The 14,083-nt window shown below is 33.0% G+C and overlaps 1 protein-coding gene across 4 annotated transcripts in view; it reads left to right on the forward strand.

Annotated features, from left to right (window-relative positions):
• LOC106673860 (gamma-aminobutyric acid type B receptor subunit 2) overlaps positions 1-14,083 on the forward strand; it is a 308,246-nt gene that overhangs the window by 195,927 nt on the left and 98,236 nt on the right. The window lies entirely within an intron of this gene.

Here is a 14,083-nt window from a genome sequence, read left to right on the forward strand (position 1 = left end):
GAAAACAACTCATTTTCTTGGTCAAAAAACATCATAGAAAAATTCTTAGTTCTTCCATAATACTAATATATAAGTACTTACGTATAAGAAACTACTTATATACTTATACTACTTATAAATACGTCCATCTCTTCCCATGACTCTGAAACGAATGAATTAGTTTGTCATTATCAGTAGAAATATAGTGCATTCCATACCTCTCAAATGAATTCCCAACGATTACAAATGCAAGAATTAGGGCAGAAATGATCATGGGACCATATCGCAAACTGATAAAATACCCAGTGTTTCATGCAGGACGACAAAAGCACACGTTGATAAGGTTCAAGTCAGCAGCAGATAGATTTCTTGGTAACAATCAAAAATCAACAATTTCCGAAAGATACTCGATTTTAAATCGGTTGAATGGGAAAGCGTACTTCATACACTTGCAATTGCAGTATTTTCCTAAAAATCTTTGCATTATAGTGAAAAATATGATGAAAAGTTTTATTAGAACATCAAAACGATAAAGTAAAGGTACCAAGGAATATAGAAGTTTCCACGATTTCAAGAGGGAATGCCTAATAATGACCTGGAGAAATTAAAAAAAGTTTTCCGGTGATTTTAAGAAAACAAACCGACAAACTGGCCAGAAAATCAAAAACCTCAAACATGTTCCGTCAAATACTAATTGACCTCTTTTCATTTTTACAAATTTATAAAAAAGACAAAACAACAGATGGCAAAATGCCGAACTCTTCTGAAAGACGGAAGAGACAAAATAGTCCAGGATGACCAAGCAACAGGTTCATTAGACAACATTGTTTCGAAGACATTTGTTCCGAGGATGTACTGCGATTCATTACACGGGTTACACAGCGCAAATGTTTGTTTTTAACAAAAACTCAATTGGATGTGTCAGTAGTTGGGCATGTGTATGTACTAATTCGTTTCTCGCTCGATATAATTAATCGAAGTCACAGAAGCACATAATTTTGGTAAAATTTTTGAACAATTATTCACCAATTTAACTCGGACTTTTTTGTTAATGGATAGTTTACGTTACGTTTTAGAAGGGAAACTATCGATGATAAATTCTTCGGACTGAACATGCGATGAACCAACACATCGCTCGGACAAGGATGCCCACCTACTCTCTGATGCGTTTCAACGCTTACATGAGATAAGTTGAGTGTCCCTGCGATGTCTCGTCTCGTCGAGTGTGGCTTATTTATGTCAAAAGCTTAAACTTGGTCATCACCAAAGATTGAAGGACGATCAGAATGATTTCTTCAAAATTGAAATATCCGCACATCACACATTTTCCTAGAGGTTTGAACTGCGGTATGGCCATTGCGGTGCCAAAATCATTGAAAATGCCCACATTTCCTCCATTTTAAATTGGCTTTCAATTTACGGAAATGAAGAATTTAAAAAAACTTTACAATTAATTAAGGTTTTTAGTTGATATGAAAAAAAGTTAATGGCACGAGCGGGATTCGAACCCACGATCTTCGGCTAGATACGCCGCTGCTCTACCACTTGAGCTATCGTGACTTCGCGACTTCACGATGGCTCAAGTGGTTAGTGAAGCGGCGTATCTAGCCGAAAATCCTGGGTTCGAATCCCGCTCGTGCCATTAACTTTTTTCATCTCAACTAAAAACCTTTATTAATTGTAATATATTAATTGGTCAAGCGAACCACGAAATTAGTGAATTTAATTTAAAAAAACGTTAACTCACCTCTTTCCAAAGCGCGAAAATAATAAATGACAGAATCTACGTTGATTCAACACACATGAGGGACAAAATCGAATTATTTAAAAATGTTATAGACTTATAAAACTACTATATTTTAAATTGATAATATTGTAGTGTTATTTCATCATTATCCTTCAATAGATGTTTTATTAAATTTGTTTTGTTTTAATCATATTATCATCTTCCATAAACGGAAACAACCAAAAAAGCCAAATTTCATTTAAAAATGTATTATTATTGGGATGAATCGATTTCGGAGTGGTGCGCGCTCCCCCTCTTCGGCTGTTTTAAACGAAAGGGTCTAGTTTGATAAAGGGTGTTCTATATGAAACTGGCCTTGTTTTAATTTTAGTCTTTTGGACTCATTTTACAACTGAATAATTTAAAATTTGATTTAGAATGGTTTATCACCAGAAGACTTGATTGTTATTTTTTTAATCGACCTGGGTGTAGAGTACAGTTATTCGATATGTGTTGCAAAAAACGGTGGTTGATAGTAGGCTGTACATACAGAACAATGGCGTAAAAATTGGTTTCTTATTCACACTGTCGAGAAAATACGGGTAATAAAAAATAAACTTTTCATCAAAATATATATAGTTTTTTATATCAAATTTAAATTGTCTAAAATCTTAATCATTTACTGAATCCTTTCAGTACAACTGAGAGCCAAAAAAATTAAAGGTTGAGAGATCTTTGAAAAATTGAAATTCTCTTTCAATTATCACGTCAAATGTTGACAAATCTTTCAGAGTTGTACATAATACACTTTTGCAATCCGCTATCTCACAAAAAAATCAGGTATTTTCAATCGTTTATTTTGATCTGAAGTATTCAGTTTTGCATTTAACAACACTTCTCTCATCAATACTAACTAAATTCGCTTAAAACCTCGATTTTCCCATTATACGTGGTTTTTTGGTGGTTTGATTTACCATACTCTTCAAAAATATAATGTACCGATCACAGCAAATATTCTATTCGAAAGATTAAATAAAATGTCGCAGTTTGTTTAGTTTAAGTTAGTAAAACTATTAAAGTATTTGTTTTAATAAAACAAATATTAATACTCACAATAATATCTACTATGCATATTTAGTATATAAAAACTCTTACCTTCTAATAAATAAGCATAATCATATATTTACATAAAAAAGTCAAACGAAAAAGTAGTTGTGAAATTCTCAAATATTACTATGGCCGGATAAATTCATATAAACAACAACCAAAAAAAGAGAATTATGAGGCTATGCAGAAGAATGATCGACCTAAAGAATAAGATGATGATAAGGATATTGAAGGCTTATATAATGGTCACAGACTGTACAAATTAAAATTATCGCCAAGTTTTCGACATATATAATGTTATCTCAAGACATGTTTATCTACTGTTATACATCAAAACAATTAAAAATTTTACATCAGATTATATTTTCACACTCTTATTTATTTCTTTTTTTTGTAAAGAAAACATGTAGATAGATAAAGCTTTACACATAAAATTATAAACAAGAGCATTTAAAAAGATCTTCCTATTTCTTTAGAGGCAAAATTTAAAATCTTGTTTTAATTCTGTACTTTGTTAAGCTTGTTACTTTACTACAAAAACGCCTGAGGTAGGGGATCAGAATAATCTGATTGCTGAGAGAGCCGAGGATGGCAACAGTAATTGGGTTGCGGATCCGAGACCCATGGCTTAATTGTCTAATGTAGATCAGTGGAGTTGTATCAACACCCTTCTGGAGAGAACAAGTTTAGCCTGAATTAGTAGCCAACCCGGTCCAACTTGCGTCCTTTTCTCATCAGTCTGGACATTGACCAGCTGACGCTTAGTTCTATGAAAAAGGATCATCCAAGCGAATATGTAGAAAACGTGCTGACTGTATCCTCACTTGATTTCCATCCGAAAAACTGCAAAGACTTGAGGATTATGAATCCTCCCGCTTTCCTTGACTTGCTCCGATGCAATTAATTTCGTGAGAAAATAATCCTCCTGCTTATTCCCATTGGGGACGCTCTGGGAACTGCGATTGAAGAAGGGGTTTAAGCATTTCAATTAATTATAATCTAAATTGAATTGAAATGTCTGCCTCTACAATTTTCATCGCGTTTTGATTTTACTGTTTGGGTACTTTTCAATTTAAAAATTAAAGAAATATTAGGCTAAGAATTATATTAAATCTGGCATTTTTGCATAAATAAAATATTGCTAGTTTCACAGTTTCGATTTTGGTGAAACCAAATTAAGTGGTTCTTGCCATGGCGAGCGATGTTTGATCAAAATCGATCTTCTGTGGCCTAATCATTTTCTCGTTTAGCCTTTGTCAAACGCAGAAACGTTTTTGAATTGTTTAACACAACTGTTAAGATTTTAAATGATTAATACAGCAATCCATTGCAAAAAATATATACTGTATTAATCTGGATGGTTTATTCGTTAATATATTCTTTCAAAATAGTTTGATTTTTATGAACATAAATGTACTTGAATTAAATTTGCACGAATTGAATGAAACCATAAATATTAATTTTCAAATATATAACGTTAAAATAACTAATAAACTTTAAGTTTCGTATTAAACTGTTAAATAATAAAATCGATTTTTTTATTTATGTATTGTATTTAATGACCGTTAAATAATAATTATTTGGAGATCGTAAGATGTGGTCTGGTGTGACGTAGTTTTAGAAAAAACATTATCTCTAACGTGCCAACATTTCGATCATCTTCAGGCCTGGGATTTATATAAATGAAGATGATCTCAATAGAGTTCGAAACGTTGGCAAGATAAAGAAAATGTTTTTCTAAACCCACTTCACACCAGACCGCATCTCACAATCTCCAAATAATCATTCTTATTTATTTTGTAATCAATGTATCTAACTTTAACACCAGAAGTCAAAATATCTTTGATATTCGTTGTACCAATACAAATTAATTATACCATAAACCTCTTTTCGCGTGAGTTGGGAGAAGCTAATAATATGTGTGATAAATTTGAAATGACCAAGACACAATTTATTTTAAAACAATTTGAAATCAACTATTAAACTCAATGAAATCAACTAAAAAGCAACATTTTTTGTTACTATAAAAATCATTCATACCATTGTATATCAATTACTGTTTAACTACATTTTAATATACTTAGCATAAAAGCGCTCTCCACAATCTATAAAAGTGTCTTCCTCCCAATAGTAAGTTATGGTGCAGCCGGATGGGCCAAACGACTAACTAGCAAAAGCAAAGCTATAATAGAGCAAAGCCAACGAATAGCTCTTATAAGAACCACAAAAGGGTACAGGACGATTTCAACACATGCCCTACAAGTAAGAGCCAACGCATCGCCAATAGACCTAGTCCTTAAAGAAAGGGTGGTCATCCACCAAAAAGCAAGCCAAGGAGAAATAGACTGGTTCCGAAGCACAACGGGGAAGGAGGCAAAAGAGTACTTGAGAAAAATGACAAGGGCAGCATGGCAAGAAAGATGGACAAATAGCAATAAAGGTCGGCTAACATCCAAATTTTTCCCAAGCGTTGAAAAAAGACAAAAATCAAAATGGCTACACCCCGACTACTAGACCACCCAAATGCTATCAGGACATGGAAACTATGCAAGCTATCTTAATAAGTAAAAGAAAAGAGAACGCCCTTTATTCTCCGTTTGCAGCACTGAAGAAGACGCCGAACATAAATTCTTCAGCTGTATCAAATTCAATGCAGAAAGAGAATGTTTGCGAAAGACCATCACCTCAGGAGAATGGCCGCCTAATCTCCAAAAGCTAGTCTGTCATATCAAATCTTTTGGAGCACTAAAAGACTTTGCCTCAAATACGCTTAAATGAACAAGTCCCTATTTATTCTAATTATTAAGTCCTAAATATTGTTATTATTGTTAAAGTTTTATTAGCGTTATTTATTTATTGCATAATTAAACATAGGTTTAGGTTTAGGGTTCCGGGCTGTTTTCCTCTTCTTAGTAAGAAAATTTTAGATAATATAAATAGATAGAAAATAAAACCAAGGAAAAGTAAATGTGCAAGGGGAAACCAGCAAGGGAAGACCTTTTGTTTTAGGTTCTAAAATGAAAATATGGTCCCTTCAAAAACCGACCAGCGGTCTCGCCTGAAGGAAAGATCGTTGGAGATATTTTTATCCCATTTATTTAAAATCCCTTGGATATACAAATTCGATTAAGTTAAAGCGTTTGTCCGCCGGTATGGGGTCTTCCTCAGGTACGGCGGGGTGGTGGAAGTGGTTAAAAAACTATATTTTAATATATTGGATTTTGTTTTTGAAGTTATTTTTTTATCGATATTTCCTTGAATAATTATACGTATTTAATATATATTATTGACAATTAATTATAATATTTGATTTTTTATATTTTCAATAAGATAGCATTTACAGTACTGAAATCCTGTACTATTATCTCAACTGGGTTTGCAGTCTATTTAATAAATAAATTTTTAATTTCTTAATCAATTTTCAATATTCACTATTTTTCGTGGTCCGCTTGGCCAATTAATATCATTAAATTAATTAAGGTTTTTAGTTGAGATAAAAAAAAGTCAGTGTCACGAGCGGGATTCGAACCCACGACCTTCCTGAAGTCACGACAGCTCAAGTGGTAGAGTAGCGGCGTATCAAGCAGAAGGTCGAGGGTTCGAATCCCGCTCGTGACACTGACTTTTTTATCTGAACTAAAAACATTAATTAATTGAATTTTCAATATTATAGTTGAAAGCTTTACATTTAACTAGTATATGCATGTTATATGGCGGTCAGGCAGCCCTGAAAAGCTTACAATACTCTATGTTCAACTCGAAACTAACATGACTGTCCAATCTCCTTTAAACTCTTAGGAAAACACAATTAGAGAACTCTAATGTGAGTTCCAAGTCCAGGACATGAGGGTACAAAAAAACAAATGAAGGAGCTTACTGCCCAAAAGAAAGGACGAAAAGATTTCTAATAGAATCCAACTCTCTAAGCGTTCACTGATGGTTATGTTAAAACATAAGGAAAAGAACTAGTCATAGGTTTGCAAGATTAAGGAATTTATCGTAGTTAAAACAGTTGAAAATTCTCAGACTGAATTTAAATGGAAAAAAGCCAGGATAGTAGTAACAAACACATCAATTTGCCAATTGTAAAAGTGAGTAAAATTCAAAACGAGAAAATACTGATCTGCAATGACAAAGGATGTAATGACTTGAAACCGTTATTTACCTTGTGAAACCCTTGTCATTTCAGTTTGAAAAATTAATATTAATAGATCAATAATCATTTAGAGTCAAAGCAAAGATCTAATTTTACAAAGATCGCTGATAAAGTATTTACGCACTGAAAGAGCGGAGGGTACTCACTAGTTAATTATTTAATTATTTAACCACGTATTAACAAGACTCTTGGTAAGCCAACTTTTAACTCAGAATTAACTTTTGTGGTTTTTAGTCGCAGTGTTTTTATGTATTTTATTTGTTTCGATCAATTAGGAAAATTTTTGTTTAAAATTGACCCTTGTGAATTTATCTGTAAACATTTTATTTTGTTCAAATTAAATTCTCTAGTGTCAAAATTTTAATAACTGACATCACAACTGATCGTTTCTGCCGTTTCTGCCGTTTCTGCCTGGCGTTGAAAGGTTTGAATATATTCTCATCATTCTCCATAAAAAATATAAAAACGTGATTTTTTTTACGCCAATGGATAAAAACCGCTCGTAGTATTGGGTCCAGCACCAATACTCTTCGATGATGTATCAACGCGGAAAATGTCATTATACCTGGCTGTATGTATCACGTTTTATCGCTTACCTTGCCGATAAATCAATGATCAGTACCTCCCTTTCTCGTCTGACCATTCATCACACCTCATATTCCCTATTTCTCCGCCCTTGTCCTCAAATAAATGAAATATTGCTTTAAATTGTTTTATCCAGTTAACCATGGAAGGAGAAGTATAGGAATGACGGTAACGCAAAGATTTGCGTAGAAAACTTGTATTATTTATTACTATTATTAAAACTTAAAATTTATTTGGTATAGTAAGTAATTTAGCACTTTTAGTTTCTTGCTTGTTGTTAACACCGATATGCAAGATTCTGATTAATATTACTCTTAATAAGAAAAACAATAAGGGATGATGTCAATTAGAGAAAAAACAGTTAGTTTCAGGACGACATTTCGAGGAATGGGATAAGGTTCTCCATCAGAACTTTACAAATTTGAGTTATATAATAAATTTTCATTTTTATTCATAATTCACTACTTTTGTGGTCCGCTTGACCAATTAATACGTGACAATTAATTAAGGCTTTTAGTTGAGATGAAAAAAGTTAATGGCACGAGCGGGATTCGAACCCACGATCTTCGGCTAGATACGCCACTGCTCTCCCACTTGAGCTATCGTGACCTCGATCCATTCGGACACTAACTTCCTATCTCAACCCCACCTTATGAGTTTTCCCTCCTTTTGCCATTTTTCAAATGTCGTGTAATCTGTTTTGATTCTCGACGACAATTGAAATGGCGACGGAGAGCTTTAGTGAAGTGTACTTCATTTTTTTTTTAAATCATTAATTCACTACTTTCGTGGTCCGCCTTAATGAATTGTCATGTATTAATTGGTCAAGCCGAAGATCGTGGGTTCGAATCCCGCTCGTGCCATTAACTTTTTTCATCTCAACTAAAAGCCTTAACTAATTGTCATTTATTCATAATTTTAGACCTATCTCAAATACAAAAAAAGCTAAATAAAAATTCATTTTTGATATTAGAATAATGATGAAAGTATGTCGTTTTTAGAATACCAGGGCTTACATAATAAGATGAAATTCTGTATACTATACGCTTTTTCATGATTATAATGTCATAAATTTCTTTTTTTCAAAATCGACAAAACCATTTAATCATTTCCATTCTGTTTATTTAAACGTCCAGTTAACTAAGTAGAATTTCCCAAGTGAGTGTTTTCCGTTTAGAAAGTGGATTTACACTAATTTACCCCAAATTCCAAGGGAAATACTGGTTTCAATTTGTATTTACCCAAAAGATACAATTATTGATGGTTCATTTAACACCGCTGTCTAATTAAGGCCCAGTGCTCGTAATATTTATATGTTAAAAAATAAATCAACAAGCCTTGCAAGTTTAGGCTCGCAGTTTCCATTTAGTCTATTGATTAAATATCATTGATTGCTGTGAAAAACCTATAATTTTGTCTGCTAAACTGTCGTTTGGAAGTTTTTATAAAGATTTTTTTTCGGTTCAATTTTGGATTAGGAAATTAATAAACATTAGACTAATTAATAAACTATTAAACTAATATTAAAAAATTATATATTTCTAATTATATGTATTATATATTTTTGTTCTTTTTAATCTAAAATTGTCTACCATTGTATAAACTCAATTTTTTTCTCACCTCCTACACGTATTTGTAAAAATTAAACAATGTTAATAAATGCCAAGCCCTGAAGATGATCTTAATAAAGATCGAAACGCAGGCACGATAAAGAAAATGTTTTTCTAAAACCGACGTCACATCAGACCGCATCTCATGATCTACGAATAATCATTGACTAAAGGTCGTTAAACACCACACATTTATGTTTTTCTTTGAATACTGTAAAAAACGTAGGGTGAATGACCATTTTATTTGCATGTTGAGCATTTCACCAAATAAACTTTGAACGACTGAATCAAACAGGATTGAACCTATAACTGGTAACCATCGGCTGCGTTATAATCTTTTCTGCCAATTATATTAGAAGCATGTAAATGGTCGGATAATACAATTAGAGGGTGGAGCACTTTAATAATCTCTGCCAGTAACATGATATTCTGTCTGGGCCGGCCAAATTCCGTTGGCATCCCACCCACACAATCGTCCACAAACCCTGGGGAATCTCCTAATGGAATTTTGTTTTGTCCGGTATGTTCAATAATATCAAATTTATTTAGCTATGAGGGAAAAAAATTGTTAAACACATCAGCTTATCGCAGAGAGAAGGGATAATAAAGCTAAACGCTATTTTATAGGTCGATTTTAAACTAAAAGTGTACAACGAGATTTTTTTTACAATCGTGTTAAGATTTTCATCTGATGGACTGTCCGTTTAATTGTTTGTTTATGATTTTCCATATGTAAAAATGAAGTAGAGATTGTTTCAAAACGTGTACTGATAACACAATATTTTCGCTTTTATTATTTTTAATTCTCTTACCATTTACATCCATTTCCTAAATGAAAATGAATATATTATTAATGTAGAGTTCAAATCTTCTTTAAGGTCTTTACTAGGTGAAAGAAAGACAAAAGTGTTGGGATCACCAAGCTTTCGGCAACATTATGTTGCCATCATCAGGGCTTTCCCAAGAGAGAAGAGCAAATAATTCTCGGAAAAAAAACTAATATAAAAGTGCTTGTTCACCATGTATAACTGAATTCTGGCCATGTGCATCATAACCTAAACCAAAGCACTTTTACATTAGATTTTTGCTTTTCTCTCTTGGGAAAACCCTGATGATGGCAACATAATGTTGCCGAAAGCTTGGTGATCCCAACACTTTTGTCTTTCTTTCACCTAGTAAAGACCTTAAAGAACTCTACATTGATTATCTGCAGTCGATCTACAAACATCATTTCTTCAGAATATTTTATTATTCGAAAATTCCCTTCTTCAACTTTTCATAAATAAAAAAAATAAATTTTCAAAGTTAAAAAAGGTTATACGTCCATTTAATAACCTCTGTAACAAAAGGTCGTTTATCAACTTTTATGAATTTATAAAGAAAAAACGCTTCCCTTGTGTACGTTCAAATATAGAAGTCAACAAAAAAAAACATGACCTGGGTTCACGTAAACGATTATGTTCTAAGATGAAAAGAAACGAGTAAAACAATACACCTTCACAAAATATTACTCCCCTGTCTACTATTCAAATATCTTGTTTGCCATAACCAGATATTGCTGTGTTTAACTGTGACTCACGTTGTTCTTTCACCTTACTCTATTAAATATTAGCAAACTTGACTGAATAAAACAAAAATCTCCAAAATATTATTAAACTTCTTTTAAAAATCTTATTGAAATCGAAATATCGGGGTTAATACAACTTCTAATGTAAAAAATACATAATTCCATTGTAACTACGTGTGGAAAATATGGATTATGATCAATTGAACTGATAAATACCTGTATTATCGGATAGCTGGTGATAAGTCTAGTAAGCTTATTCTCAGCCTAATAGGATTTAAATTGCGGGATTAATTAGATTCGGTAATTAACAAAAGCCTTATAGGATGGCGTCAGAGTCGGATGTTGTCTGTCTGCCCAGAAAATGTTGAAAAAGGTAGGAAAAATTAACACAAGTTATTAGGTTTTCAACAGAAATGTCAGTCCTGTGAAAAGAAAATCATGACGCAATTCCTGTTATTTTTTTGCTTTGAATGTTGGCTTGAGTACACAGAAAGAATTAACATTGACCTTCTGCTATAAAGCCCACCAGACTAAATGTGCAAAATATTATAATTATTTTTCACAAATCGTGAGATGCGGTCTGGTGTGATGTAGGTTTCAGAAAAATATTTTCTTTATGGTGCCAACGTTTCGATCTTTATTGAGATCATCTTCAGGGCCTGGGATTTACAAACATTGTTTAAATTTAACAATTAATATTAATAATTAATATTGTATTCCAACAAATTGTCAATTTTTTAAAAACTAATTGACGATACATTGAATTTATCCAGTTTTGAACGAAACTTCAATACTTCCAGGACGAATCGATGAATTTTTGAAGATATTTTTTTCACCTATTTGAAATTCCTTTTTATTACAAAAATAATGATACCAGAAACTCAAAAATTCATCGATCCTTTCTGGAGATATTGAAGTTTTCCTTCAGAACTCGATAATTTCAATTTATCGTGTAATTGATTGTTGTTTAAAGTTAGGTTTCAAAATATTAACGCAAAATGAATTTTCCTATTTTATTCCAATAAATTGTCAATTTTTTCTTTTTTACTTAGTTAAGGACACATTGAAATGATCGGGTTTTGAAGGAAAACCTCAATACCTCCAGGATGAATCGATGAATTTTTGAGATATTATTCGGAAATCGTGAGACGCGGTCTGCTGTGATGTACGTTTCAGGAAAACATTTTCTTTATCGTGCCAACGTTTCGATCTTTATTGAGATCATCTTCAGGGCCTGGGATTTACAAACATTGTTTAAATTTAACTAATTCACTTTTTTCCACATCCTACATGTATTNTACAAACATTGTTTAAATTTAACAAATACATGTAGGATGTGGAAAAAAGTGAATTTATACAATGCAAAAAATATATTTTTTATATTCAATCAAAGTATTTCTACTCACTAATCATCACACATTATAATTATTGAAAATTTATTTTAATTTCGCAAAAAATGAAAACACGTAAGAAATTTAAAACAAAACGAATAATATTTTAAGTCAAAGTCTTATGGTATAATAATCAAATAAATTTAATATACAGAATGAGAGAGATCATTACGGAAAGCAATTAATTCCCCTAACAAATTACTTTTAAGGTGGTACTTCTCTTAATGGCAAACATTCCTGTTTGAATACTTCAGTACAAACTCTTTGTTAAAAACAGAAATGTGAATTTTCTCAAATATTAAAAGCCACTCGATCCAAAATAACAATTCGTTTATTATCCAAAGAAACCTATTGTCTGTAAAAATTAAAAACATAAGTTGATAAATTCTACTCAATTATACACCTACCTACTAAATAAAAGTCAGATAACAATGAAAATCCATGAAAATAAAAATATCACCCAAAAGACAACTCAACCCTGACACTATGGCCAGCACTGCACTCGGAGGACAAATGATAAATCAGCAAACAGTGGCACTAAATATAAAAGATTAAGGGTCGAGGATGACTCGAGGTATTTGTCGTTTAAGGCGGTTTCTTGGGATGGGAAAGTGTACAGTGATTGGACAGTAAGGTTCGGATGGATCGAGAGCGTGGTGTGAAACTTTTGGATACGGTATTGGATCCGTTGATATACGGAATGTTCAGATTGTTGTGGATAATGAAGTTAGTGACGAAGTAAGGATATTTGATAACTTGTCTGAAGACTTTTGATTGAATTCACTTGATATTGGCCGACTTGGGGGAACCCCAAAACTTGAATCCGGATCCAAAGTGGTTCCCAGTAATGCCCAGTAATAAATACGTTTCGTTGAGTTTTCCTCCTATAAAAGTTTTCGTATCTATTCATTCTCGTAAGCCGTAAATATCTTATTTGAGCAGAAGTCGGTGGCTCCTTAGTGTTGATATACAGTGGATGTCAAGTCTACATTACCAATGTACACCGTGAAATTTTTTCCCAATTCAGCTTTGTCCCCTTCTTTTTGCACCAATTTTTTTAAGCTCCAAGGATACTTGGAGAAGTAGAGATAGCTGCAATAATATTCGGGGAAGAAAGAATTACGGTGGTAGTTATGGTATTGGGATTTAGAGAAAGCGTAGCAGTACAAATAGTGTACAAGATGGGATCAAGAATGCTCCCTTATGAACTCTGTATATATCTCATATATTATTATTGGATGCCGAATTATATTACAGAATGAGATATAAGAGGTAGGTAGGAATCGTTAAAGTTGATAAAAGATGCCTATGTTTCACATCTAGGAAACCGAACCAATACAAATATTAAAAGAAGAAGAAAAAAAAATAAGGGACTGGTGTTTCCTACGAATAATATACATGAAACAAATAAAGGAAGTTCCTTCTATGAAATTAAAAGTAAAATGAGATAGATATCTTGGCACAATGTATACCAGTAAGGCAGGCCAGAACAGAAAATTACAAGAATATTAAACAAAAATATCAAATATTAACGAAAGGTTTCTGCTTGGAGGGAGAGGAGGTGATTATACAGGTGGGATACGCGAGAAAGACAGGAAAGAGAAGGAATACACGCGGAGGACCTCAGCTGTTTGTCGGCCCATAAACCTTCCACTTTATATATATATACAGGTGGGATTTAAAGGAGAAAAATGAGGCAGCGTGACGAATAGAAAGGGGAAGGGAGTTCCAGAGTTTAGGGGCTCGGATCAGAAAGGATCTTTCGAAGTTAAGGGTTGTATGTTGCGGAAGGATAAGGTCGACTGGGGATGAACGGGTGTTACGAGAGTGATGTGAGGAGTTGAGATCCTAGAGGGATTGGGTGATGTAAGTAGGACGACGAGTGTGGATGGACTGGGAAAGAAAGCAACCTAGGAAATACTGTGCACGGAAGGAGGGGAAGAGCCAAGGAAGTTGGGAATA

The sequence above is a fragment of the Cimex lectularius genome, unplaced genomic scaffold (assembly GCF_000648675.2).
Source record: "Cimex lectularius strain Harlan isolate CLEC.00 unplaced genomic scaffold, Clec_2.1 scaffold15, whole genome shotgun sequence".
NCBI classification, from domain to species: Eukaryota; Metazoa; Arthropoda; class Insecta; order Hemiptera; family Cimicidae; genus Cimex; species Cimex lectularius.